The 25,646-nt window shown below is 41.0% G+C and overlaps 1 protein-coding gene and 1 pseudogene across 2 annotated transcripts in view; both read right to left on the minus strand.

Annotated features, from left to right (window-relative positions):
• The window catches only part of ANGPT1 (angiopoietin 1), a 253,480-nt gene that overhangs the window by 181,298 nt on the left and 46,536 nt on the right, over positions 1-25,646 (minus strand). The gene's annotated exons all lie outside the window — the stretch shown is intronic.
• On the minus strand, positions 3,416-3,483 carry LOC127490820 (U4 spliceosomal RNA; annotated as a pseudogene).

Genomic DNA, 25,646 nt, shown 5'->3' on the forward strand with positions numbered 1-25,646 from the left:
CAATAATTAGATGTGAATGGAAAGCTTTCAAAGCACGGTTTTGCTCAAATACACAAACGAAAATAAAAACAGGAATATGTGCAGGCAGGTCTAAATACTGCTGTGAAAATTTCTATCATCAATGTTTTTGCAGAGGAGTTTGTAGTTACTGGTGATTTCACGTTGTATACATAGAAGATTTGAGCAACGTGTTTCTTGTGTGCTCTCCGGTTTCAAAAAAGGAATTCACATTATGTGTACTAAAGGCTTAAGAACGATCCAAGTGGTGATGTGCTACAGCCTGCTCCGTCTTCTGAGGACAGCGCACGCCTATGTCTTTTCAACTGCATGTTCATTAATATCAGAAATGGCGATGGTGGGAGTATTTATGCCATGGCAGTTGAGACTCTAAATCAGGTCTGCCCCTGATCAGATAGTTATCAAACATTGCCCAGTGCAAGAGTGACTAAATAAGATAACACAAGATACTGGAGGCTGAAGGTGCCCCCATGGCTCCAGGTGCAGGGAGTGTCAATGGTTGATGTCTCACACCTGTGCCTTCTCTGTGACTTGCCCTTAGTGGAAGGGCGTTGTCTTGCTCAGGGTTATGCCTTTCCACAGGGTGGTACAGGGCATGCGGAGGCCACACAAAGGTGATTCCAGCTCCAGGGCCCCTTCCGGGATTAGCTAAGGATTCTGCTGCAGTTGCTTCCCAGTTCACCTTTGCCTGCTGCTGCTGAGAACAGGCCCCAAAATACACACAGCTCTCTAGCTCAGAGTCCCAGAGAACCTGACCTAACACACAGGGTATAACCTCCCCTAGCACATTGTTCATGCTGAACGAATGCTAGATGTCAGTAGTATATTCGCAGCCACTCTGGCACTGCACCTCAGTTCCTAACCTAATCGTAGGAAGGAAACCACTCCAATCCTCTTTTTAAGTTGAAAAGAGTTCCTGCTATTATCTGGCCCTGTGGCTCACTAGGCTAATCCTCTGCCTGTGGTGCTGGCACCCTGGGGTTCTAGTCCCGGTTGGGGCGCTGGTTCTGTCCTGGTTGCTCCTCTTCCAGTCCAGCTCTCTGCTGTGGTTTGGGAGTGCAGTGGAGGATGGCCCAAGTGCTTGGGCCCTGCACCTGCACGGGAGACCAGGAGGAAGCACCTGGCTCCTGGCTTCGGATCGGTGCAGTGTGCCGGCCGTAGCAGCCATTTGGGGGCTGAACCCAAAGAGGGAAGACCTTGTCTCTCTGTCTCTCTCTCTCACTAACTCTGCCTGTCAAAAAAAAAAAAAAAAAAAAAAAGAGTTCCTGCTATGGACAACAATAACACAAGGATGGCTGTGCAACCCTACTTTTCAAAATACTGAGCCTGAATCAACTATTGATATGCATCAAGCAGAAAAATTCCAACTCAAATATTTTTTAAGAGAGAAAATGATTAAACTTGACTCAGGGGGAAAATGAATTTTAGGAGTTGCTCAGATTTAGGTTAGCAGTTCTTAAACACAGCTGGTTTCTAACTCAGAAGGGACTGGCAATTGGGGCAACAGTAGTGATGACAATGGGGATGCTCACATCCTGTATCAGAGCGCCTGGCTTCAAATCCCAGCTCTGCTTCCAACTGCAGCTTCCTGCTGTTACAGACTCTGGGGGGCAGCAGGTAATGCGTCAACACCTGGGTTCCTGCCACCCATGTGGGAGACCTCTATGGAATTCCTGGCTCCTGCATTTGGCCTGGCCCAGTCCCACTAATGCAGGCATCTGGGGAGTGAACCAGCAGATGGAAACTCTCTGTGGGTCTCCATCTCTGCCTGGCTCTCTGCTTTTCAAATTTATTGCTTTCTAACTAAAAAGACACTGCACTCATGAGTGTTTCATTGTCAAATGAATGTAAAATTGATAGTACTACAGGTCTGAGAAGGGTGATGGAGATAAAAATGTTTCTTTACTAACCTGATTAGTTGATAAAACCTTCTTTGGTCAACTTTATAAAAGAATGAGTGTGATGGCCATGTTATTCCCCCTCTTGAGACTGCACAGGACCTAAGCACAGTGTGTCCTCAAGAGGATTTGCTGCGAACCACAGCTGAAAAACATCAGGCAGTTGGTTATTCGCAGTCATCCAGTACAGCAATGTTCTGGGTATAGTCTTGGTTAGGGAAGCAAGTCACAAGGTTTGCTATGGATGAAGTATTTGCTCTGGAATCCCAATATTTCTTAGAACTTTATGAGGACCTTTACAAGAGTAAGCCATGATAATTCATATAGCAGTCATATTAAAATAAAAATATTTCCAACACATGCAAAAGACTATGATGCTTTCCTTTCCATATACAGAAAAATGTCATCAAAAATACTTTTTGGGATCTGATTTCTGGCATAGAATTCAGGCTCAGGGAGCAATATAGTGACTTTATGTGTTATTGAAGTTAGAAACTAGCCAGATTTTTTGAAAATTCATTAGCTGAAATTATTCAGACAATTCTGATCGCAACACTGTAGAAGGCACTATGGATAATGAAAGATGTAAGGTTCTTCCTTGTACTGTAGTTTTATGGAAGAGACAGACATGAACAGAAACAATTCAATTCCAAGTAGAGATAACCTAGAGGATATCTTCCCAGGGGTTGTATTTGCGTTCGTAGATATCATCACAGGCTCCTCCATGGCCTTCTTTCCCAATGTCCTTCCCACAAGACCCTCCTAGGGGCTCCCAGTCACAGGAACGTAATGCTTGGACATCAGTTGCAAGCTGAGCCTGCCAGAGGCCTCTCTTGGGATTGTCCCCACCAAGGTTTCTTGCCTTTTGGGTCTGGGAGAATAGCAGTGGCAGATGGCAGCTTTTTTTCCACACCAAGAATAACAAAGCCAAGGTGACAAGACATGGAATGGCTTCCAGTCTCTTTTGTGAGACCCCAACAGCTGACTGCTATCACTGAGCCCATATGCCACCTGGGTATCCTTTCAAACAAGCAGGAGGTGGGTTTCTCCAACTCTATAGAAAATGCTCCATAACTCAGGTAACCACAGCATCTCCCTGTTCTGTGGGATCTGACACATTTGGGGATCCTCTTAGTAAAGGAAAACAAAATTATAAATATGTAGCTAGATATAAATGTGATTATTTATTTTGATGGAGAAAGGAAAATACAAGCTACTGAACCCTTAGAGGATCTCATGTTATAATTTATCAGACAGGCTTGTACAGAATTGCTTCACAGCTGCAAACTGTCTTCCTGTCGCATGTGCAACTGTTGAGATGCATAGGCAGCAGACGACGGTTCTAGTAGTCAGGTTCCTACCCATGTGAGAAATCCAATTTGATTTCCTGGCTCCTAGCTTCAGCTTGATCCAGCCCTGGCTGTTGTGCACACCTGGGGAGTGAACTAGCAGATGGAAGATCTCTCTTTGTCTCAGTCTCTCTCTCTATGTCTGTCTGCCTTTCAATTAGCAATAATTGCACCACGGATAAACCTCACTGGCTACAATACTGCCACTGGGAAAAGCTTCTATCTGCCTTTCAAATGGAAAAAATATACATACATTTAAAAATAAAATGAGAAACCACATCATGAGGAGGGATTCTCATGGGAGTGACCTCTCACAGGATGCTCAGCTCTCAGAGGAGGTGGATGAGTGATCCTGGATCACATGAATTCTTTGCACTTAATCATGAACATTGAGGACTAACAGCATGTTCAGGAGAATTATCCTATTCAAATGTGAGAACAAGCGGGGGGGTGAGCTAGAGAGTCCCTGTCCACATCATCCTAAACGGGTGCTCTCCCTCCCCCTCTCTGCTCTTCTTCCATCTGCTCACTTCCTTGGCTTTTGAGCTTCTAGTAGAGAGGCTACTTCAAAGCCCTGCTCCCAGGAATTTATGGACAGCATATGCTTTCCATTCTCCGGATACTCCGCCAAATCCCAATATTTTGTCCTTGTCCTTAAAATAAACACAGCACTCAAGAGAGGAAAGGAATAAAGAAGCACAGCAGTAACACAAGACAGGGCTTTTCCTTTTTACACCAAGATCCTTAAGACACAAAGAAGCTTAACAGGAATAACAAACGCTACCCTTATCCATACAGGATCCAAGTCACCCAAAGTTCACCAGTGCGGCGCTGGATGGAAAGCCAGAGCAAATGTCAATGAGAAGAAAACCTCACCACATATTTTTAAATTACATATTAAAAATCAAATCAAATCAATTAAACTTTTTACAGAATTCCCACAAGGGTTTTAATGTGGAAAAAGAATGTAGGTCCAAATTCTGTTCCCCATGGACTCCTTTTTCCTGCTTCAAATTCAAATAATAGTCACTTCTCTCAGGATATGGTGAGCCTAGCAAGTCCTGTTAGCTGTAGCCAAGACCTACCTCTCTGGTTAGTAACTCAGAGCTAAAGAGAAAATATTGGTCCCTTGTCCCCAGAATTGTGAAGAGCACTCTTGTGTGTGTCCTGGAGGAAAGGGGGTTGGGGACTGCCTAGGGTCCACGGCCAAACTTTGTTCTGGAATTCAATAGCAGAAGGATTCAGGATTGGATAGGATTCCTACATGACTAAAGACCCTCAGAGAGGCTGATGTTGTGGTGCAGGTGTTAGAGCCAGTTAGAGTCTCAGGTGCTCTGCTTCCTTCCTGCTAAAGTGCCTAGGAAATCAGTGGGAATATAGTCCATGGACTTGAACCCTTGCCACCCAGGTGGAAGACCCGGATGCAGTTCCTGGCTCCTAGCTATGGTCTGGCCCAGTCTCACCATTGTGGCCATTTGGGGAGTGAACCAGCTGACTCTCTCTCTCTCTCTCTCTCTCTCTCTCTCTCAAATATATAAATCTTAGAAAAAAAATCCAAACAAACATCTTGCCCTTTCAGGCTGAGACGTCCACTCTGGGCAAACAGGAGAGAGCCAGCTCTGGGCCTCTGTAAGGCACATGCTGAGGTTTACAGAAACCCCCATCCCTACCCTCCCGCCCTGTGTTGGTCTATTGAGGATTGTTCACTTTTTTCACCATGCTGACAGAGTCCTAAGGGTGCTCCCAACTCTTCAGAACCCAGGGCTGCCGGCCGGTCCCCTAGGCCGGTGTCCAGTGTTCTCTCCCTTTCCGGTCCATAGCATTTCTGCTGCATGCTCCTTTGGCTGGGTAAGATCGCCTGAGAATAATTACAACCATGGAGGGAAGGTCTCTCGGCTGCTGTGGGTATGAAGCCCTGTATGAAAGTTGGCTTCTTGTTAGCTCTCTTCTGCTAAGGTCCCCAGGTTAGCCAGATGGTGAGAGCACAGTGTGGTGGGTAGGGGTCAGCATGTTCTTTGAACTGAAGGGGGAGGGGAAAGAGAGGTTGTTACTCTCAGTATTATTTATGGGGCAGACGCAGCTCCCATATAGGACGCTGACAGTGAGAAGGCAGTTCTTGGACTACTTCAGGCGTTACAGGTCTTGGGGGAGGTTAAACCACTGGAGAGGCTACACCTGGTAAGTTCTAGGAAGAGAATTACAACCATCAGGTAGAAGAAACCACATTTTGAGAGCCAGCTTGTGTAGCAGGTGAATTTTTGGGGCCCAGGTAAGAGGACACTTTCCGCTTGTCCTTACATGTTGCCTTTCTCCACTTTTACTAACCGTAAAGTACCTGGACTTGATGTTCAAGGAGCAGGAATGTTTTCTTGTAAGCTACAAATAATGAAATGTGGTAGATGGGTTTCCTTCCCAGGTGAGAATTATGTTGCCATCTACTGCCTGTTGAGTGTTCCTGAATTCGATTAGCATGTGTGGGACATATTCTATGAAGAGTTTTTAAGAAGTTCATGGAAAATGTGAATTATGAAAAAAAAAAATGAATGGACTTCAATTTTTTATTGCACCTAAATAAACTTCTTTTAAAATTTTTCATTCATTTATTTTTGTGTGAAAAGCAGGGAGAGGGGGGTGGGAATGGGGGGAGAGGGGGAAGTAGAGAAAGAGAGAGAAAGATCTCCCCTCTAATAGTATTATCCTCAAATGGCCATAGCAGCCCGGGCTGGGCCAGGCCAAAACCAAGAGCCAGGAACTCAACCTGGGCCTCCCACATGGGCGGGAGGAACACAAATACGTGAGCATCACCTGCTGCCTCCCAGGCTGCACAGTAGCTTGAAGCTGAAATGCGGAGTGGAGTAGAGACGCAAACTCAGACACCTCCATGCGGCAACACAGTGTCCCAAGTTGTAGCTTACCCACTGTACCAAACGCCTGCCTCCAAACCTTTCTTTCAAGGCCAATTTTTTCCATGAAACTTTTGATAGGTATCCTGAGAGATTACAAAATTATGGAATATCTAAGGCCTGCCATGTGGGAAAACAGCATTGACCGCCCCGAGACTTAATAGAATCAAAGACTATGCCAAGTGTATCGAGCAGAAAGAAACAGAAGGCTGTGTCTGAGGCAATGCAGCCTTTCCCCAGGTTCCATCTTTAGCCCCCTTCTTTGGATGCTGCACACACTCTTTTTCGATGCTTTTACAATTTCCAGTTCCACTCTCCTTTGGTCATTGCTTTGTTTTGTTTTGCGGTGGTGATGGTGGTAGCGCTCTCAGTCTGTGTTTTCAGGTGCTGAGCCTGAACAAGAGCAATCAGACACCTGCCAGCTGCTTTGTAAAGCCAGGGCACACATTCCAACACTGGTGGGTGACAACCACAGTAACCTTTACAGGAATCCCATTTGGAATTGTGACTTTTTCTTTCCTTAACCAAGTTGGCCAAATTCTCTACCATCCCCAAGATATTTTAAAAAGGATTCCCTAATCCTTAAAAGCCCCCCCCCCAGGCCCTCAAGTGAAGAGATAGAAAAGTTGATCATTCAATATTGCCTTTATTGCATGTTGAAAATTTGAATTCATTTTCAGCTATATTAGAAAAAAGTTTTCTGGTGCAGGAGAGTTTTGCTATTCTAAATGACATGTGTCACATCATGTTACATTGTCTGAGAGCAATCAAATAAAGACAAATAAGCAAAAGCATTGTTCGTGTTTAACACGTGGAAGGGAACAGATAACCAGGTTAGTTAAGGATAACAGGCTATAAATCCCTCTCGTTAATAGGAGCTTCTATGTTACAACGTCAAGCTGTGAGATGATACGGTGCCCCTTGTGGGATCATGAGAAAAATGGAGGCTGAATCCTTCAAAGCAGAGAGAGCCACAGGTGAGGACAGCCTGGTGCGGGCCAGTGGGTGGAATCAGGACTGCCCAGGGAGGTTCTCTAATCAGTGGCTCATCACTTAACAGTTCAGTTAACAAATTTGGACAAAAAGCAACTGAAAACTTCATGCCTAATTATGAAACCCCCTTGAAGCTTAAGTTTCCAAAGGCTTTGCTTGGAGAATGGGTGTCACTAATCTGTAATGACACTGAGTGAGACACTCCTAAAGGCTCCCTTTCTCAGGGATGTTTGTTAGCCCAGCAGGACGAGTCTGCAATGAAATGCTTCTTACTGCAGGGTTAATTATGTGTCTTTTTTCCCCCTAGAGCCAATGGGAGCTTGAGGAAACTATGAAAGCCTATTGCAAAATTCCAGGAGGCCGAAAAGAATCAACCCTGCTGGCTTCCCAGAGAATAGTTAGTTTTGGGATTGCTTTTGTCTTGGTGAGGGGGAAATTCCTGGAGCATGGTCAGGAGTGGTCGTTGTTTTTATAGCATCAAGGAGTTTTCTATGGAGTGATATTATTTTTGAAATGCAGGCTTTCATAAATCTTTTGTGTAAGGATACTGACAATATGGTGATTTGTTACAATTTGACATAAAAGTAAAAGCAATAAAGAGGTAACCAAAAACACACAGAACCCCCCCTCCCACAGCTGGGTCAATAACTGGGTTACATTTCATTTCTAAGACAAAAAAAAAAATCCATTTGTCCCGTGAGTCATTTTTCATTTAAAGCAACAGCTAGATAGTAACACATACCTATCAACTTCACGGTTAGAATATTCTAGAGGTCACTGAAAGCATGTATGTTGATTTTTGTCTGGTTGGCTGGTTTGGTTTTGTTGTAGAATTACAATTTTCAACTTCAGTATATGGAAAAAATTCTTGAAAGCATTCATTTAAACTCCTTAGATAATACTTGTTGTTTTGGGAATTTCACCAAAAAATAAAAATAAAAAAGAAATGATTCTAATTTCAAATTGTTTTACTATAAATCAATTTGGGACAAATGGTCTTTATAGGTTCTGATAATACATTAATACAGGAGAATGTGAGGCTTTTTCTGTAGCAGTATCAGGCTGAGTTAAGTACTCCCTGTGTAGGCTCCAGCACCTTGTCACATGCTGCAGCCATTTTTGGTTTACAGGGTCAGCTCCCCACTATCCTTTGAGTTCCTTGAGGGCAGGTTCATGCCTACTCACATTGGAATGTAAAGAAATGTCTCCTACATTGCAACTGTATTAATGGCAGGCGAAATAACAGTCCCCTAAAGAAGTACACATCCTAAACCTCCGAATACACTACTTTAATGGTAAAAGGAACTTTGCAACTGTGATTAGGTTGAGTATCCTGAAAGGGGAAGCTAGTTCTGCAGTATCCAAGTGGATTTCATGTAATCACGGGTCCTTCATAAGCAGAAAGCACAGCCAGATGGAGCTCTGGGCTCCTGGCTTCAGCTTGACCCAGCCCCAGTTGTTGCAGCCATTTGGGTAGTGAACTAGCAGATAGAAGATCTCTCTCTCTCTCTCTCTCTCTCTCTCTCCCTCTCTCTGTAACTTTACCTTTCAAGTAGCTAAATAAATCTTAAAGAATTTTAAGATTTTTAGTAAATGAACAACTTAAAATATTAAGCCTTAAAAATTGAGTATGTTGTAAAAATTAAAAAGGAAGGAGGGAGTTGAGTGGGGGAGGGAGGAAAGTATATTAGAATTTGTGATATATATGAAATTGTTCTCTTTATATTAATAAAAACATTTTTTAAAATAGAAATCAATTTCATTTTCCCCAGGGACAATATATTAAGCTATAAATATACCTTATTTCAAATTATTTGGGAATTATTTCTATTCTATAATGATGAAACAGTAGGAGTTAAGGCAGACAATAGGGCTTACTTTTACTACTAAATTTTCTGGAATATAGCTTTCAAAGGAAAGCCAGGGATATTTGGTTTTTAGTTTTAATAAACAAGTGTTTAAATCACCTTTAAGTTTCTAAGTAAAGGACTTAAGGTGTATCAGGTGACTCATAAATGCTGTTAATGACAGTGATTTATTTCAAGGGAGCTATATAGAGACATAAAGTACCTGGTTCATATGAACAAATATTGGAGGTTATCCTGACAGTACAAGAGAATTGCTGTGTCTCACTCTCTGTGTGCTTTATGAGCTCTTCTGCAATACTTGTTCATTTCAATTAGGCATTTATTTCTATAGCCATTCATTCAAGCTTGTAATTTATAGTTTGTGTCCTTACAAAGAGAAGTTTTATAAAATGATAATGTCTTCATTTATTCATTAAGACCTCAATTTCCTAAACACTCATAATTCATACTCATGGGAAATAGTTCTTTTTCCTCTCCATTTTTTCTTAAAGGACTTTTAAATATTGAACTTTCTTAAATAGTTGAGTATTGCCAGATTGGTGGGGGTATAGAAGAAATTCAAGTGTCTGGGGTGTGTGTGTGTGTGTGTGTGTGTGTGTATGTGTGAGAGTTTGTTAAAAATTCTCAAAGTACACAGTTGAAACATGAAGGGTGTTGGGGGAAGCGGCGGGACAGTCAGAAGTGAATTCCAGACCTTTGGTTTGGGGTCAGATGATTCTATTTTATTACACTTAAAACCCAATAGCTACCAAATGACAAATATCAGGGAAATAATATTCTACGGCAAGTGGGTTAGAGGAGCAAATTTTTTCCCAGGAAACCATAGCTCTTATGAAATATTTCCATAGCTTTCGACATCTTGTGCAGAGAAAGGACATTTCCTGGAACTATATTCAGTGAGGTTATTAATAAAGAGACATTGAGTAAAGGGTATAAAACAAAGATCTCCCCAATCCATCTCCTGCAAGATGAACAAGAAAATCACGCGAGGAGACACTGGGCAGCATTTCCTCATCTGGAACATTGGTAGAATGGAAGCCTTGCCTTCCAGTTCCTCTCAGCTATTATTACTGTCTACGATTTGAAGAGGATGAAATGGGAGATGAACGACCATGGAAGCCAGGCTTCTAGGACCAATTTTGCAAACATCTTATTTGGTTTATCCTTTTTCTTAGTGTTAACAGGACATATAAAAGTTTTTATAAAATTCTAAAACTTTAAAAAGGATCTAAAAATCCCTTATTAAAAAAGAGACACTTAAACTCGATTGGCCAGACTTGAGCTACTTTCCCTGAAATACTTGAGAGAAAGTACACGGGGAAGAAGGCTTATTTCAGCTCCAAGTTTTGGAGGATCATAGCCCCGGAATGGGCAGTCCCTTTAGTCTGGCATCTGACAGGGGCTGGCAATGATGGCACACGTGGAGAGATGGGCACACCATATGCCAGGAAGCAGAGACACAGAAAGCGAGCTTCGCTTATGTACCCAACCCTCTCCCGAGAACGACCTTTAGTAAGCCCCCAGTAACCTAAAGGACCTCCCAGGAGGCTCACTGCCAAGATGCCACAATTAAAACCAGTCTCCACTCTTAATCTGTCAACATTTACATAAGACTCTGGGATTTATATGTTTGCATTTTAAGTTCAAACTGTAACACACACGCACACATACACAAATACCAAATAGACCAGCCTTGACTGGAGAGACAAAAGTATGTGTTTCATCCAGACATCTTCACCATTCCAGGATGGACAACCAGACTTCAAAGGTGGCATTCTCTCTTCCATTCACAAATGTATGTACTCTGTTGGGTTCCTTCTGTTTCCAAATACCATGCAAGGTGGTAGGAACACATGATTGTGGCATGGCCCTCATCCTGGCATATGATAAGCTTGAGTTTAAAAAAGAAAATCTCGCCGGCGCCGTGGCTCAATAGGCTAATCCTCCACCTTGCGGCGCCGGCACACCGGGTTCTAGTCCCGGTCGGGGCACCGGATTCTGTCCCGGTTGCCCCTCTTCCAGGCCAGCTCTCTGCTATGGCCAGGGAGTGCAGTGGAGGATGGCCCAGGTGCTTGGGCCCTGCACCCCATGGGAGACCAGGAAAAGCACCTGGATCCTGGCTCCTGCCATCGGATCAGCGCGGTGCGCCGGCTGCAGCGGCGGCCATTGGAGGGTGAACCAACGGCAAAGGAAGACCTTTCTCTCTCTGTCTCTCTCTCTCACTGTCCACTCTGCCTGTCAAAAATAAAAAAAATAAAAAATAAAATAAAAATAAAAAAGAAAATCTCATTCCATCTTAATACAAATCGAAAAGGCAGTTCTGATGGAGGAAAGGGGTGAATGCTAGCAAAGGGATCACAGAAGCATTTGAGCTACAGACAAGGAAGAGCCTTAGGAGAGATGTGGACATGTGCTGTGCTGGGCAAGTGTTGAGAACATGGCCCAGGGTAGTTTGTCTCTAGGCTGGTGGGAATGTAGGAGAGGCCAGCATTGGGGCAGGGGAAACTGTTGAACTTAATTATCCTAAGGATTTTGGACTTCATTCCATAGCAACTTGAAATCATGGAACATTTTTTAAACACAGGATTTGATATACCTCCTCTTGGGGTTGAGATGTGTGTGTACTGAGGATAAGGTCAGAGTGATTGGGGTCAATGAAATCATTATTGGCCTCCTCAGAAAGTCCAGGGGAAAGATCTCAAAGACCTGAATTCAGCAGAGGATAGCAGCTATTAAAGACTGCCTGAAGAAAGCCAGTCTCAGCTATGGCAAAGTTTTAAAGAAATACAAACCTTCAAATAACAACAAAGCTAAAGAATGTCAGCTGGCCTACCCCTGGCCCTGATTAGATAGCAACAATTTGTAACCAGTGGATTAAAGGGAAAGGCTAAATGCTTGTGAATTCTATTTTTGCTAGACTGATAATATTTGCTTGTAAATGTGCGTTCCATAAGTTTAGAAAATACATTATTTGAAAATGTTTTGTTCCACGAATATGCTTCCCATCCCCCATGGAATCTTAGCGTTTTGCAAATCATTCATTAAAGGTTAATTACTATTTAAACCACAGTGACATTAATCCAAAAATCACTTTTATTAAAATGTGAATGAAAAGGTATATTTGTTTGCCTTTAATTATTCTGTATTTATATGGGTAATAACAAAAGGTGAATATTAAAATAAGCTTGGTATAGTGGGTGGGTTTGGAGTTGGAGATGGGAAATGACTCCGAAATGACACAAGGGATTCTTTTAGGAATGATGAAAAGTTCTCAAACTATATTATGGTACAGGTTGCACAACTCTGTGAATTTACTAAAAGTCATATGATCATCTACTTACAAAGGCTGAATTTTATGGTCTATTAATCATACCCTAACAAATTTGCTAAAAATTGTTTTGATGTAGATATAATAAGAATTTGAAATCTGTTAGTGATGGTGAAACTTATAGTTGTTTATTCAGTAACCACATATAGCAGAATAGATATGTTTTAGGCCAATGCTTCCCAAAATTTAGTGTGTTTTGCATTCAGAGGATAGGAAACAGATTGTATTTCCCTATTTCTGGAACTGAGTTGGTACTTCTGCCATTTTCACTAACATACAGGTATTGCCATGCGTTGGCTGAGAAACCACATGTGAGTGGCGAGGGTCAAGGCACTGGGATGATAGCAAGGGAATGAGAAAGTAATTTCCTAGGTCTCACAGAGTTGACATCCTGACAGAGGAGGCAGGTAATATGTAAGTAAACAAAGAAAACCTTCACTTAGTTTCTCATAGACTATGTAACCAGAAGAACCCTATGATTCAACATTCTTCTGAAATCTCGTTTTTCACTGCCTATCATGGACCAGGCAGTGTGCTGGGCACTGCAAATACAGCCGTGAGCCAGCAGCAGTTTCTGATGCCACAGGATTTTCAGTCTAGTGCTACACTCATTTCACCCTCAACACAGCTCTTTGATCTGTAAAATAGAAGCAGGACAGGAGCACCGAAAAAGCAAAAACAAAAAAATCCAAGTACTTCACCAAGGCCACAAAATTTCAGTGCTGGAACTCAAAGGCCAGATTTTATCTCAACATCCTGCTAGACTATGCACTCAATGTCCTTGTTATGTAGAAAATGAGAAATTTACATTGTATTTATCTAGAATGCTATGTTCTTCTGGGTTGTGGTACAGTAGCAGTTTATAGTGTTAGCTTAGCTGTTCCCATTTTCTGGGTCTCATATTATTAAAGCATTCTTTAATAGGCTTTATATGGAAGGTGGTTATTTAGGTCTGCATATCTTCCTTTGCTTTGCTATCCGTTGCAGCGACCTTCTAAGGATTTATTTATACTTGCCTCTCCTAGGAATTTGAAGTTCTTCTCATTTATCGTTTGCAGATGGACTTCTCATGCTACTCACTTCCCTTTTTCAATTCACTAATGATGTTGTTAAACAAAATAGAATCCAACGCTGACCCATAAGGACAGCCCTCAGATTCTATGTTCATTTTGTATCTATCATCCAACCCTTCAATGGAATGTCTTAGCTTAAAAGTGCTCAAACTGGGACAAGAACAAAACATGGGCAAGAATATAATTCTTAGATACTTGTGGGAAAAATATTTGAAAGTCAATAACTTATTCTCATGACATACAAAATTGGAAGGTAAATACTAGTTCATTTAAATAATAGATTTATTGAACAAAATATGCCAATAACCTAATTCTACTAGTATTATCTCTAATTTTAAAAATCAACTTCCAATGTAGCTACATTTCTACCATCACCACCAGGAACTGAGGGCCAGTGAGGTGAAGAGGCATTTCCAGGGTAGTCTTTCTCCAAAGAGAAAAAATTAAGAACTTTCCTAAAGTTCCTATATGTTTCTCATATATTAGTATTATATATTGCTTCAATAAAGACATATTTTGGAGTTGCCATTTCAACCAATATGTTGAGAGGCTAATTATGCTACCCTTCGAATTTCAGATATGAAGCTTCTCAGACTCTCTCAAAGGCATTTTGATTTGAAGAAGTAAAACAAGCATATGTCTCCCTGAGGAACACATCAGGAATTTTCTGAAAAAATCCATGCCTACCCTGTTATCGAGAGATCACTAGCCACCTTTAAGTAAGTTTTGTGAAACAAATTCCAGTTTCCATCAAAGAGAAAAGAGAAGGGTAGGGGAGCCTCCATTATATAAATGGCTTATAGTAGTTGAACAGCTACAGTTTCAAGACAAGTATTTTAAGTCCACAAATCTGGTTTTAATGGACATGCTGAGAAGATGGGTAAAGTGCTAAATGTGTAAGTGATTATGAACTTGGCACAGTAGCTCTGTTTATTTTAAGCTCTCTTGCTGCTTTTGTTAAGGATGTTTACTTAACCAGACTCTATTAAACATGCTAAAAACATTATTGCAGATTTTGTCTTCGTGAGTACTTTCCATTGACAAGATACAGAAGCAACAAATCATTAGGAAACCCAGATGATGGTAGCGAGGCTAGAGCAGACACAAAGGGGACAGGCCAGGTATCTTTTTTTTTTTTTGCCTCATACTAAAACAAATTTGACTTGAATTATGTGTTTTGGAAAAGCAAAGGATCGATAGTGCTGGTGACCGGAGCCTGTGTTGAGCAGACACCAGCTCCTGGGAGGGGGTTGTTGGAGGGTTCCTCCCTCCCAGACACCCAGACCTGCTGGACCTGGAGTCAGGAATCTCCCAGGCCGATAACTACTGTACAGAATGCAGCCTCTATGTCTTAGAGTAACACAGTTGCTCAAGGAGCCTGATAGGTACCAAGCACTGACTTCTCGCCTGTCACCCAAGCTCCGGAAGGAAGGGAGCACACATAGATCTGTTCCACAAATACAAGAAGAGCCGCTCTGGAAGCATGGGATCTTCTGTCAGTGGTGCTGCATGTCAAGGCTTCCTTTTCCTTTGACTTTTTTTCCTTAAAAAAGAGGCAGAGAGGGAGTGAGCGAGGTCCATCCTCTGGTCCCCTCCCCAAATGGCTGCAATAGCCAGGGATGGGCCAAGCTGAAGCCAGGAGCCAAGAGCTTCCTACAGGTCTCCCACGTGGGTGCAGGGCCCCAGGCACTTGGGCCATCTTCTGCTGCTTTCCCAGGCACATTAGCAGAAGCTGGATCAGAAGTGGAGCAGCCAGGATTCAAACTGGCACCCATATGGGATGCTGTGGCTGCAGGCTGCGGCTTCACTTGCTAGGCCACAGCACTGGTCCCTGCAATTCTTATAATTGCTTTTTCCTCCTCCCTTCTTTCCCCTTCTTCTTCGTTCTTTTGCCATCATCATCATCATTTTCTCTGACTCCATCTTTATTCATCTTCTAGGGAATCTTACTTGCATTTTAAATAATGTTAGTGGTATCTTCAGACAATTATTGTTCAGCCATATATAAATATATTTTAAATACTTGAAATCAAACATTTCTATTCAGAATTTTGTTAATGTCAAACCCTTACAAAAATAAGATACTAGTAGTGAGGTAGTGTTTTTTTTACGCCAAACAAGAAAAGTCAAGAATTTTTGCCATACACCACAATTATTTATTAAAGTCATTTTGTAGGGCTGTGCACTGGCAGGGAGGATAAAAAGTCTGTTTATCTTTACTGTTTACATAAATCTAAACCTGATAGAGATTTTAGGCTATGGTTATCACAGAAATTATCTGATATGATCTTTTGAAGTTTGTTGACAAAAACCACCCCAGCCACAAGCCCATTTTATGTGGTGTGTGGTCTCAGAGGAAAACAAATATTAGTCTTATCTAGCTGAAAAATGAGCATCCTAAAATATTTCCACCAAGGTGTACAGAAGGACAGAAATAACTAAGAAAATAATTAACCTGAGAGCATGATTCCTTTTAAAAAGCACAGAACATTTAACATAAAATGTATAGTTTAATGAAATAAGCTTTTGAGCTCCAAATGAAATATTACTTTATGAAATTTTTCACATATATAGAGCTCCTGTGTACTGCAGACTACGGAATACTGCTTATAATCATAATAACAAACTTTCTTTGTCAGTAACCATAGCATCACTAACTGATGAGAAAAAAAAAAAAAAGGAACAATTCTTTGACTTAAACTCATAGAAAGTAATTGCCAGGTTGTTATAACACCAGATGTAATCTGGAAATGCTGTTAATTTAGGAGCCATTAAATACAATGTCCAGCATAGCCTGAGAACCAGGGCTTTGGCATCAGATGTAGGGGTAAGCTGCTTAACTTCTGACCGGAGTGTCTTGTCTTTATTATGGGAACCATAGCTTCATAGTACAGAGTTTTTGAGACCGTTTAAACAATTAGGTCATGACCCAAGCTCAGCGCCTAAATGTTCTCAATGAATTTTAATTTCCTTTACTTTAGGAAGTAGGAATATTTCCCTAAAGACAAGAGCCACATTTGATCTATAGGAGAGCTTGCTCATGTTTCACATAAATGGTCATTCAATAAAATCTGCAGAAATAAAGAAGACCTGCTTCGCAATGCTAACCCCTACAGAATTTCCATAAGTAAATAATCACATTTTATATTTACACATAAAAATAAATACCATCCTAAAGGCACACAGCAGCTCTGACTTAGACTCCGGAAAGTAGTTTTTGAATGAAAGTATTATAGGGCTCTGCAGAGTTTCTGTGGACTAGGTGTAGAATCCCAGAAGGCAAGCTCACCAGGAGATGCTAACAGGAGTCTGGGCACACAGGACTTGGACCAGGCTGTGACGATGTAGGACATAAAAACACATGAGTTGCCATCAGCAGAACTGGCGCTGGCCTGGAGATAGTGGGTGGATGGACCTGGGTGGTGGGGTGGGGTGTGTTGATGTCCATGGTCTCTGCCTAGGAAACCAGGAGGCAGAGAAAGCAGAATAGATGGCCCCAGGGGAGACCATGGATTCCTTTTTTTTTTTTTTTTTTTTTTTTTTTTTCCCCTTTCCATGTTTAGATTTAGGTGATGGCAGAACATCTAAGTAAAGATGTTCCATAAACAGAAAGAAATCTGTGACTGGGGAGAATATAAAAGGTCAGGGCAAGGAGGCAGGTCTGGAAATTGTCTGCACGGAGCGGGTGGTAAATTGGGGGCTCACGGGTCCTGACTTGCGGGGAGGACATGGAGGATGCCACTTGCAAACCGCAGGAGATTATAAAAAATACTTGCTATTTGAAATACGTTTATTTTTCAAATATTTCTGGATTCTCTCTGGGGCCTAACATAACACCAAATATTATATACACATTTAGATGAGGAAAGTTAGTTTAGTTTTTCTTTTTAAGGATTTATTTATTTGAAAGTCAGAGTTACAGAGAAGGAGAGGCAGAGAGAGGTCTTCATCCACTGGTTCACTCCCCAAATGGTGGCAGTGGCCAGGGCTGGGCCAGGCAGAAGCCAGGAGCCAGGAGCTTCTTCCAGGTCTCCCATATGGGTGTAGGGGCCCAAGGACTTGAGACCACCTCCACTGCTTTCCCAAGTGCACCGGCAGGGAGCGGGATTGGAAGTGGGGCAGGCGGGACTCAAACCAGCACCCATAGGGGACGCCAGCGCTGCAGGTGGCAGCTTAACCTTCTACACCACAGAGGTGTTTCCACTCCATTCCTTCTACTGACAGAAAGGCAGAAGCCCCAGGGATGAAGGGCGTGCTATTGATGAGCAGATTTCTACTGGTTTGTGGATTCAGTGAGCACAAATATGCAGAAATATAAATGAGTCCAAATATGGGATCAATTCTATTTTGGCATGTGTTTCTATTTACAAATTGTCAAATCTTTTGTGACTAATTTATATTCAGACTTGTAATAAGTTAAAGTATGTGTACTTTAAATGATTGACCTGAAGCCATACATGATACCATGGCTACAGTCAAAGGTTTCCCAGGAACATTACAGACGCTGGGCTGATAGTCTCAGTGCACATTCTTATTTAGAAACAATTCCTCACTTCGCGAGGAACAAGTTGGAATAACAGATAATGTCGGATTTTTTTAAACTTTAATTTGAAGACATATATGACTGATTGTTTAAAGTTGATCCCAGCCATGTTATACGTTTAACTTGAAATATAAAATGTGGACACTCTAAACTAGAGAAAAGAGGTACCCTTTCCAAGTCAACTTTTATACACTTGGATAAAACCAAAAAAAAAAAATAAATCTAGCAGGAATCCAGCATGGCTGTAATGTAGGTTGTCAGTTTTCAGTTGTTTATTTAGAAAATCACTCAATCACTCTCTTGGTACTTACTCTAACCACATAGTTTATTCAACTGACAGTAGCCAGAGTAAAGAAAGGGCAAATTCTTTAAGTTACAAGTTTTACATTTAATTATTTTTTGTTATAGAGTATCAAGTGGTTACAGAGCCTCTAACTGAATAAGTTCAATGACAGAAAACTGATTACCTTCCAAGCAAGTGCAGTCTAACTGAAAGCATCCCTCGGAAAGGTCTTTTATATAATGCTTCCTTGACACTTCCACATACATATGTTCTGCCCCTAGGGATCATGCAAAGCAATCATAATAGTTCCTTTGGCCTGCTTATCTTTTCAATATTTAAAGAAAGCTGCCAGGCTCCCTCTGAGTTTCCTTGTACCTTGGTTATTCCTCCTGTGAATTGTCCTACACGCTTTGCTCTATTGAGTTCTTCGCTACAGAATTTGCTCCTCTTCACTTAGGACTTCCTTTCAAGTGGTCCAGCATGAGGAGTAGATAGAAAACTGGCTTAGGTGCTGGACAGATCTCCATTGGAATCTGCACTGCGTCTCTAGCTGGCTGTTTGATGCTACACAAGTTCTTGAACTTCCCTGAGCTTCAGAATTCTGACCTAACTGAAAATGAGAGTAAGAACCTCAGAGGCATGTTCCAATGACTAAACGATGGCATCTGTCCTCCAGTGGCTGGTCCAGTTTTCATCCAATCCATTCTCTCAACAGAAGTCAGATCTTTGCAGAGTCCCAGGACAGGTGTTTAGCATAGTGGATGAAGTGACACTCAGGACACCCACATCCCATACCTGATTGCCTGGGTGTGAGAACTGGCTCTGCTGCTGATTCCAGGTTCCTGCTAAAAGGTGTCCTGGGAGGCAGCAGGTAATTCAGTCTCTGCCACCCCTATGGGAGACACAGATTGAGTTCCTAGCTCCCTGCTTCAGCCTAGGCCAGCTCTGATTTTTGTGGGGATTAAGATGTTTCTTCCTCCCTCCCCTCTCCCTCTCACCTTCCCTCTGCCTTTCTTTCACTCTCTCTCCCTTCCAAATAAATGAAAAAAGAAATTTTTTTAAAGGAGAGTTCTGTGATCCAAATATCATTCATTAGCTGAAAGCCAAGGAAAATTGAAACTTTAAATATTTGCACATTCTACCTCTTCCATAAAGAGATCAAGAGTACAATTTCACAGAATTATTTCCATTAAAAATCCTTGGCAATATAAATGGGAGAAAATGCAAAAGGAAAATAATACATTTTGGCTAAGGATAGTGTAGAACAATAGATACAAAACAGGAAAGGCCATGTTACACTCTTACATTTTCTTATGTAAGCATCTAATCTCACATCTGCCTATACTTCACTTCCTATCTTATTTTGTTTAATATTTATTTATTTGTTGGAAAAACAGAGTAACAGACAATGAGAGAGTGAGATAAAACCATTTGCTGGTTTGCTACCAAAATGCCCCCAACAGCCAGGGATGAGTCGGGCCAACACGGGAAGCCCAGGACTCCATCTAGGTTCCCCATTTGGGCGGCATGGGCTTGGGCCATTATCTGCTGCTTTCCCAGGCACATTAGCAGGAAACTGAATTGGAAGCAGAGATGCCAGGACTGCAACAGGCAGTCACTCCGATATGAAATTCTGGTGTGGCAAACATGAGCTTAGGTTCCTTGCCACACCAGCTAACACTTCCTGATTATATTATCATTCTGAAGATCTTACAAGTCACAAATCTGTCACTGGGTAGCTCATTACTAGGTGACAGATTCTTCAAGAAAGGAGTGGAAGAAAAAGTGAGCCAAGCTTCTGAAAATGCTGCCCAAATATGTGACCTGCTTTTCTTCTGCAAGGATTTTCTCCCGTAAAACAATGGGAGCTCTTAGGTTATGTTTCTCATAGGCTTACCCTTACTTCATCCCATCTACCTTTGTTAGTTTTCCTACATCCACATAGAAACTTCAGCCTGTTGCTTTGAACTATGGGAATGACTATATTTCACAACACACACAACCTAAACATGCTGTATACAAGTACTGGTGAAACTGTCCTACATTTTGCTATGTCCCTTTAGTCTCAATAACAGCCTGGTAGGCATCTGCCTGTAAGTAGGTAGCACATTTGTCTGCATGGGCAAATAAGAGGGCATTCAGCTACATTCATATTTCTGGTAACATCTGAAGGATGTTGTCATGTCGGAGAACAGAATTAAATAATCGAGAATGCACCAGATTAGTTTCTTTCAAAATCCTCAAGATTCTTTCTTGAGGCAGCCATTTGAAACAATGGTTAAGCACCACTTGAGGTGCTCATATCCCATATCTGAGTGCCTGGGTCTGAGTCTACTTCGAATCCCAGCTTCCTGCACGTTGGGAAGCAGCAGGTGATAGCCAGCCACCCACATGGGAGACCTAGATTCAATTCCAGGCTCCAGCCTGCTCCAGTCCTGGCTGTTGTGGGCATTTAGGGAATGAACCAGCGGACGAAAGATGCCTCTCTCTCTGCTTTCCAAATAAATAATGAAAATAAATAAAAAATTTAAAGGAATATTCATCCTCTATGAAGCATGTTTCAATTATCTACCAGGGTAATTAAATAATTTCTTTTACATGTGAGTGTTCCCATTTCTAGTTTATACACTTCTTTCAGGATATTGATGTAACTTAAAAACTCTGCTCTCTTGTCGGTCTCCCTTTTTTGACCACACACATTCTGAGAGCAAGGAAAAATGTCCTAGTCATCCCCAAAAGTCTGGAAGATCCCTGGCTTGACAGAGTACTCTCCCCTTTCCAGCAAATTGCTTTGGTTCAATTTTTAAGGCAAAATTATGTGATAGAAAGATTGTGATTGAAATTTAGGTTGCTTGGTTTCCAATCTTGCTTCTAGCTATTTGTAATCAATCAACATCTTGGGTAAAGGTAATTAAAATTAAATTCTAGAGGAGATAGCACTAAGGTATCTTTTAAAAATTTTAGTAACATAGAGAATAGGTTTCATGTATTTCATAGGTACAGTTCTAAGATGATAACCATACTTTCTTGCCTTGCTCCTCCCTCCTCCAATCCTCTCTTCCCCTCTCTTCTTTTCATTAATTTTTGCAAAGACATAATTTTAATTCACTCTATAATCACAGGCTTAATTCACCACTAACTATATATTCAATAAGTGAAAAATAGGAGGACCACAGTTCCACAGGAGGATAAATAAGGGCTAAAAACAGCAATCACATCACAAGATGTCCATCTCCTTCCTATACTTCTTTCTTTTTGTACTAAGGTGTCTAATATTGTCTTTGAATCTAAAATTTTAACTCTCAGGACTTGAACATTCATGCTGTACGTAATAGTGGAATGGGAATAAAGAAAGTGTTTCGTGAGTATATCATTCTCATCAAAATAATTGAATGAGTTTGGGCATCATTATTGTTGAACAAGATATTAACAAGCAGGTAAACACAAAAAAGTTCAAGTGAAAGTCTCCTTTAAGATTTTAAGCACAGATTCATACTGATTACGATTTGCTACGTTTAATGGTAATAACCTAAAAGAATTCAAGAAGAGTTTATGTCCTTCCAAAATCGTCTGGAGTGCTTTTAGTGAGAAGTTGGCTCCATTGTGCCTGAGTTATATGTGGACGTATCCTGCCTGAATCACTGGCAACAGTACCTAAGACCAAACAAAACCCCTAACCCTCAAGCTATTAAGTGTTAAGCAAGAAATTTAGCAACACTGGGGACTCTGAAAGTACATTTTATTTTGGTTCAAATACCTTGGGGGAAAGGACAGGGTTTTAGGACTAAATTGAACGTTGAGCATCATTCTCTCTCTCATAGAAGCCAGACACGGTGAGGAAAAGCAAACCACTCACTTTTCGAGGACACTTTTCTATGTCAAGGTAACGGAGCAGCCTTCTGTTTAACTCAGTGAGCCAAAGTGTTGAACAATACTGATGAACATGCAAGTGAGATCAACCTCCAGAGGCATATGGTGCTACCCCTTATTCTAAGTGAGATGAAATAGCTCTGTAAATGTCTCAGAAGATTTTGTATAGAGGGTAACATTTTTATGAGGCTGTCATCAATAATGTCTAGAAGAATCTCTAAAATTTGGTTCAGTTAAGCCGATATAAAGTAGAAAATGACACTCAATCCAAATAGACTATGCTTTGTATGGGTTTTCCTAAGCATTTATGAGTTTTAACAGGAACTGCTTTCTGTCTTGGGTTCAAGCATCAATCCTATACATGACAATTATAAGAATCTTATAATTACAATTCTAAGAATGAAAAATCATGTAGCCTGACCAAGCACGTAAGCCAATGGTTTGTAGAGCAGATGATGAGTGTTAATTTATCACGGAGGATAAATTGTGCCTCTCTATTCCTTTTCTGAAGGGCCGAGCACCCCAGAGACCAAATAACAAATGCGGACCCCAGTGAGTAAGCCATAAAGGGAAAATTCAATATGCTGACAGAAGATTTACATATCTTGAAATGAAATTAACACATCCTGATGTGTTATTCTTCTTCCCTGCAGGGGTATTTCTGGCTAGACACCTAGGCCTGGTCATTAGGATCAGTGCGCTTGACCCAAAAGGGAGCTGACAATGCCTACTCATTTGCACCCTCTGACTTTGCTTTGTCCACAACAGTGGTTCTCACTGCACACACCCCCTGTAGTGAATTACATCACATCTCCTCTCTCATGAGAACCTTGTCTTCCAGAAGGGCTTTGCTGTCTTCTCCATTACATTATGATGCATCAGGCTATCTATTCCGTTAGATTCTGGTCTCATCTCATGGCTCAGTGGATATTAGTAATTTAAACTTTAGGAGGTATTTGGATGTAATAGGGAAGGAGAAAGTATAAAAATGAAAACATGAAACTTACATTCTTATGCTCATTTTTACCCCTTGGAAATGTTGCTGGGTCTCTGGAATTCCTTCACAAATTATAATTTGTAGTTGAAAAAGTGTATGTGATCAGCTAAAATTTTGCGCAACTTTGACAAAGTACTTGGACTTCTTAAATGCATACTATGAACATCCTAGAGTTGATTTTTTTCCCAATTCTATTTATATTATAGGCAATCTGTCAACATATCAGTATCTAAGGCAAGTATCAATCAAATTTTCAGTTAACATTTGCTGAACACCTGTCCAAAACCCTGCTAGGTCCTAGAAAGAGAAATGAAATTTTTTTTTCAAAAACTCAAAAATAAAACGCAAAACGTCCAACAACTTCTATCAGAAAAACAGATATGATGTGCAAACACATGTTTAATCACACAGTGGCATGTATTCTCCAAACAAGAACTAGAAATAATAGTACAGGTGAGAACTCAAATATGCACTTTTAAAGTTTCCTATAAACATTTTAATATAAAAAGTAATAGGTAGAATTATTAACACATTTTACTTAGCCTAATATACCCAAAATATTACCATTTTGTAAGTAAAATATGTTTATATTTTATGTAATTTTGTACTTTTTTGATAAGATCTGCATTTTCCATTTATACCACATCTCAACTTAGACTAGCCACATTTCAAGTGCACAAGAGTTAACTGTGTCTAGTGGCTAACATATTGGACAACAAGCGGGAAGCACAGGACAAATTCCAAGGAAGCGAAGAGCAGGAAAGAGAATTCTTACTGGGCCATTAGGAAAAATTAACAAAAACACTGATATTTGAGTTTGGCCTTTAAAGAAAAGTGAGATTCTATTAGGTAAAATGGGAAAAGATTTTGGCTGGATTGTGACCCTATATTAAATTTGGATTTTTGTCTTAAAGCTATGTCTAGGTTTTTGAAGCAGGGAGTGATAGAACCAGAGTTTCACTTTCAAAACTAAATACCAAGAGTTTGCAGAATGCATTGTAAAATGAGAAGAATAAAACCAAATATTCTTGCTATAGCAAAGAGTATAGGAGATGGATTTAAATATTGTCTATAGGCTTACAGTTCCCAAATTTAACTCTTTAACCAAGATTTCTCTCCTAAATTCTAGGCCTTATAATTTCATTCTTGATCTGTCCACTCACATGCATAATGGGCTTCTAACATAAAATGACAAAAACTCAGCTCCTAATACTTCACTTGGATCTGCTCTGTATGCAGCTTTTCTTATTTCTATTGATGTTTACTCTTTCTTCCCAATTCTAGTCATACAGACTTACAAGTCCTTTTTCTCTTCATCTCTCACAACCAGTCCCTCCAGAAACCCTGTTGGCTCTACCTCCTTAACATATTCAAAATCTGACTACTCCTTCCACTTCTTCCAGAGTCTAAGTCCCCAGAGTGCCTTACTGCATTTCTTTTTAAAAGTACAGTTTCTTTATTTTTTTTTAAGATTTACTTATTTTACTTGAAAGTCAGAGTTACACAGAGAGAAGGAGAGGCGGAAAGAGAGAGGTCTTCCATCCACTGGTTCACTTCCCATTGGCCGTAAAGGCCGGAGCTGTGCTGATCTGAAGCCAGGAACCAGGAGCTTCTTCTGGGTCTCCCACGCAGGTACAGGGGCCCAAGGGCTTGGGCCATCTTCCACTGCTTTCCCAGGCCACAACAGAGAGCTGGATTGGAAGTGGAGCAGCCGGGACTCGAACTGGCGCCCATATGGGATGCTGGCACTACAGGCAGAGGTTTACACGCTACGCAACAGCACCGGCCCCTCCTTTTCTGCCTAGTTTCCCACACTCATCCTTGCCCTGTAGAGTGTGTATTCAGCACAGAAATCAGAGTCTGTACTTTTGCAGGTGTTGGCAGATACATCCTGAAACCCTGGAAAGGCTCCTTTTCACTCATAGACAAAGTGCTCATATGGTAGATGAGACTGCTCTCGACTCATCATTTCCTTTCTGGAATAGCATTATATATTCATGCCTTTTGCCATGTGAATTTCCAGTGTTTGCATTTACAAAAGTAGACAGAGTTTACCTTCCTGCCACATTAACATTGGTCTTAGGCAGATGTCTTTCTTTAACCAATGGAGTAGGTGGAAAAGATCTTGCTTTTAGGATCTTTAGACAAACTGATCCATCTACCTAGACTATATATCTCCTTTAATCATGACTCACTCTCTCGTTTTCTCCAAGTAAAACGTCAGCTTCTCAAGGAGAAAACTGGTGGACATCACATTAAGCAGGAAGTCAAAGCCAGTATCACCAACATTGGAACTCTCCAATATATTTTGACTCCTGATATAAAGTACAGAGAAAGAAAGAGAGAGACATAATATAATTTTAGTGTTTTTCCTATTTAAAATAATTTATAACTGGGGCAGATGACTAGCACAGCATTTAAAATGCTGGTTGGGACATCTGGGTTCTTATTGAAAGGCAAATGTTCTCACCCTGTCTGTATTCCCTATTCCAGATTCCTGCTATTGCATACCCTGAGAGGCAG

The sequence above is a fragment of the Oryctolagus cuniculus genome, chromosome 6 (genome assembly GCF_964237555.1).
Source record: "Oryctolagus cuniculus chromosome 6, mOryCun1.1, whole genome shotgun sequence".
In the NCBI taxonomy this organism is placed as follows: Eukaryota; Metazoa; Chordata; class Mammalia; order Lagomorpha; family Leporidae; genus Oryctolagus; species Oryctolagus cuniculus.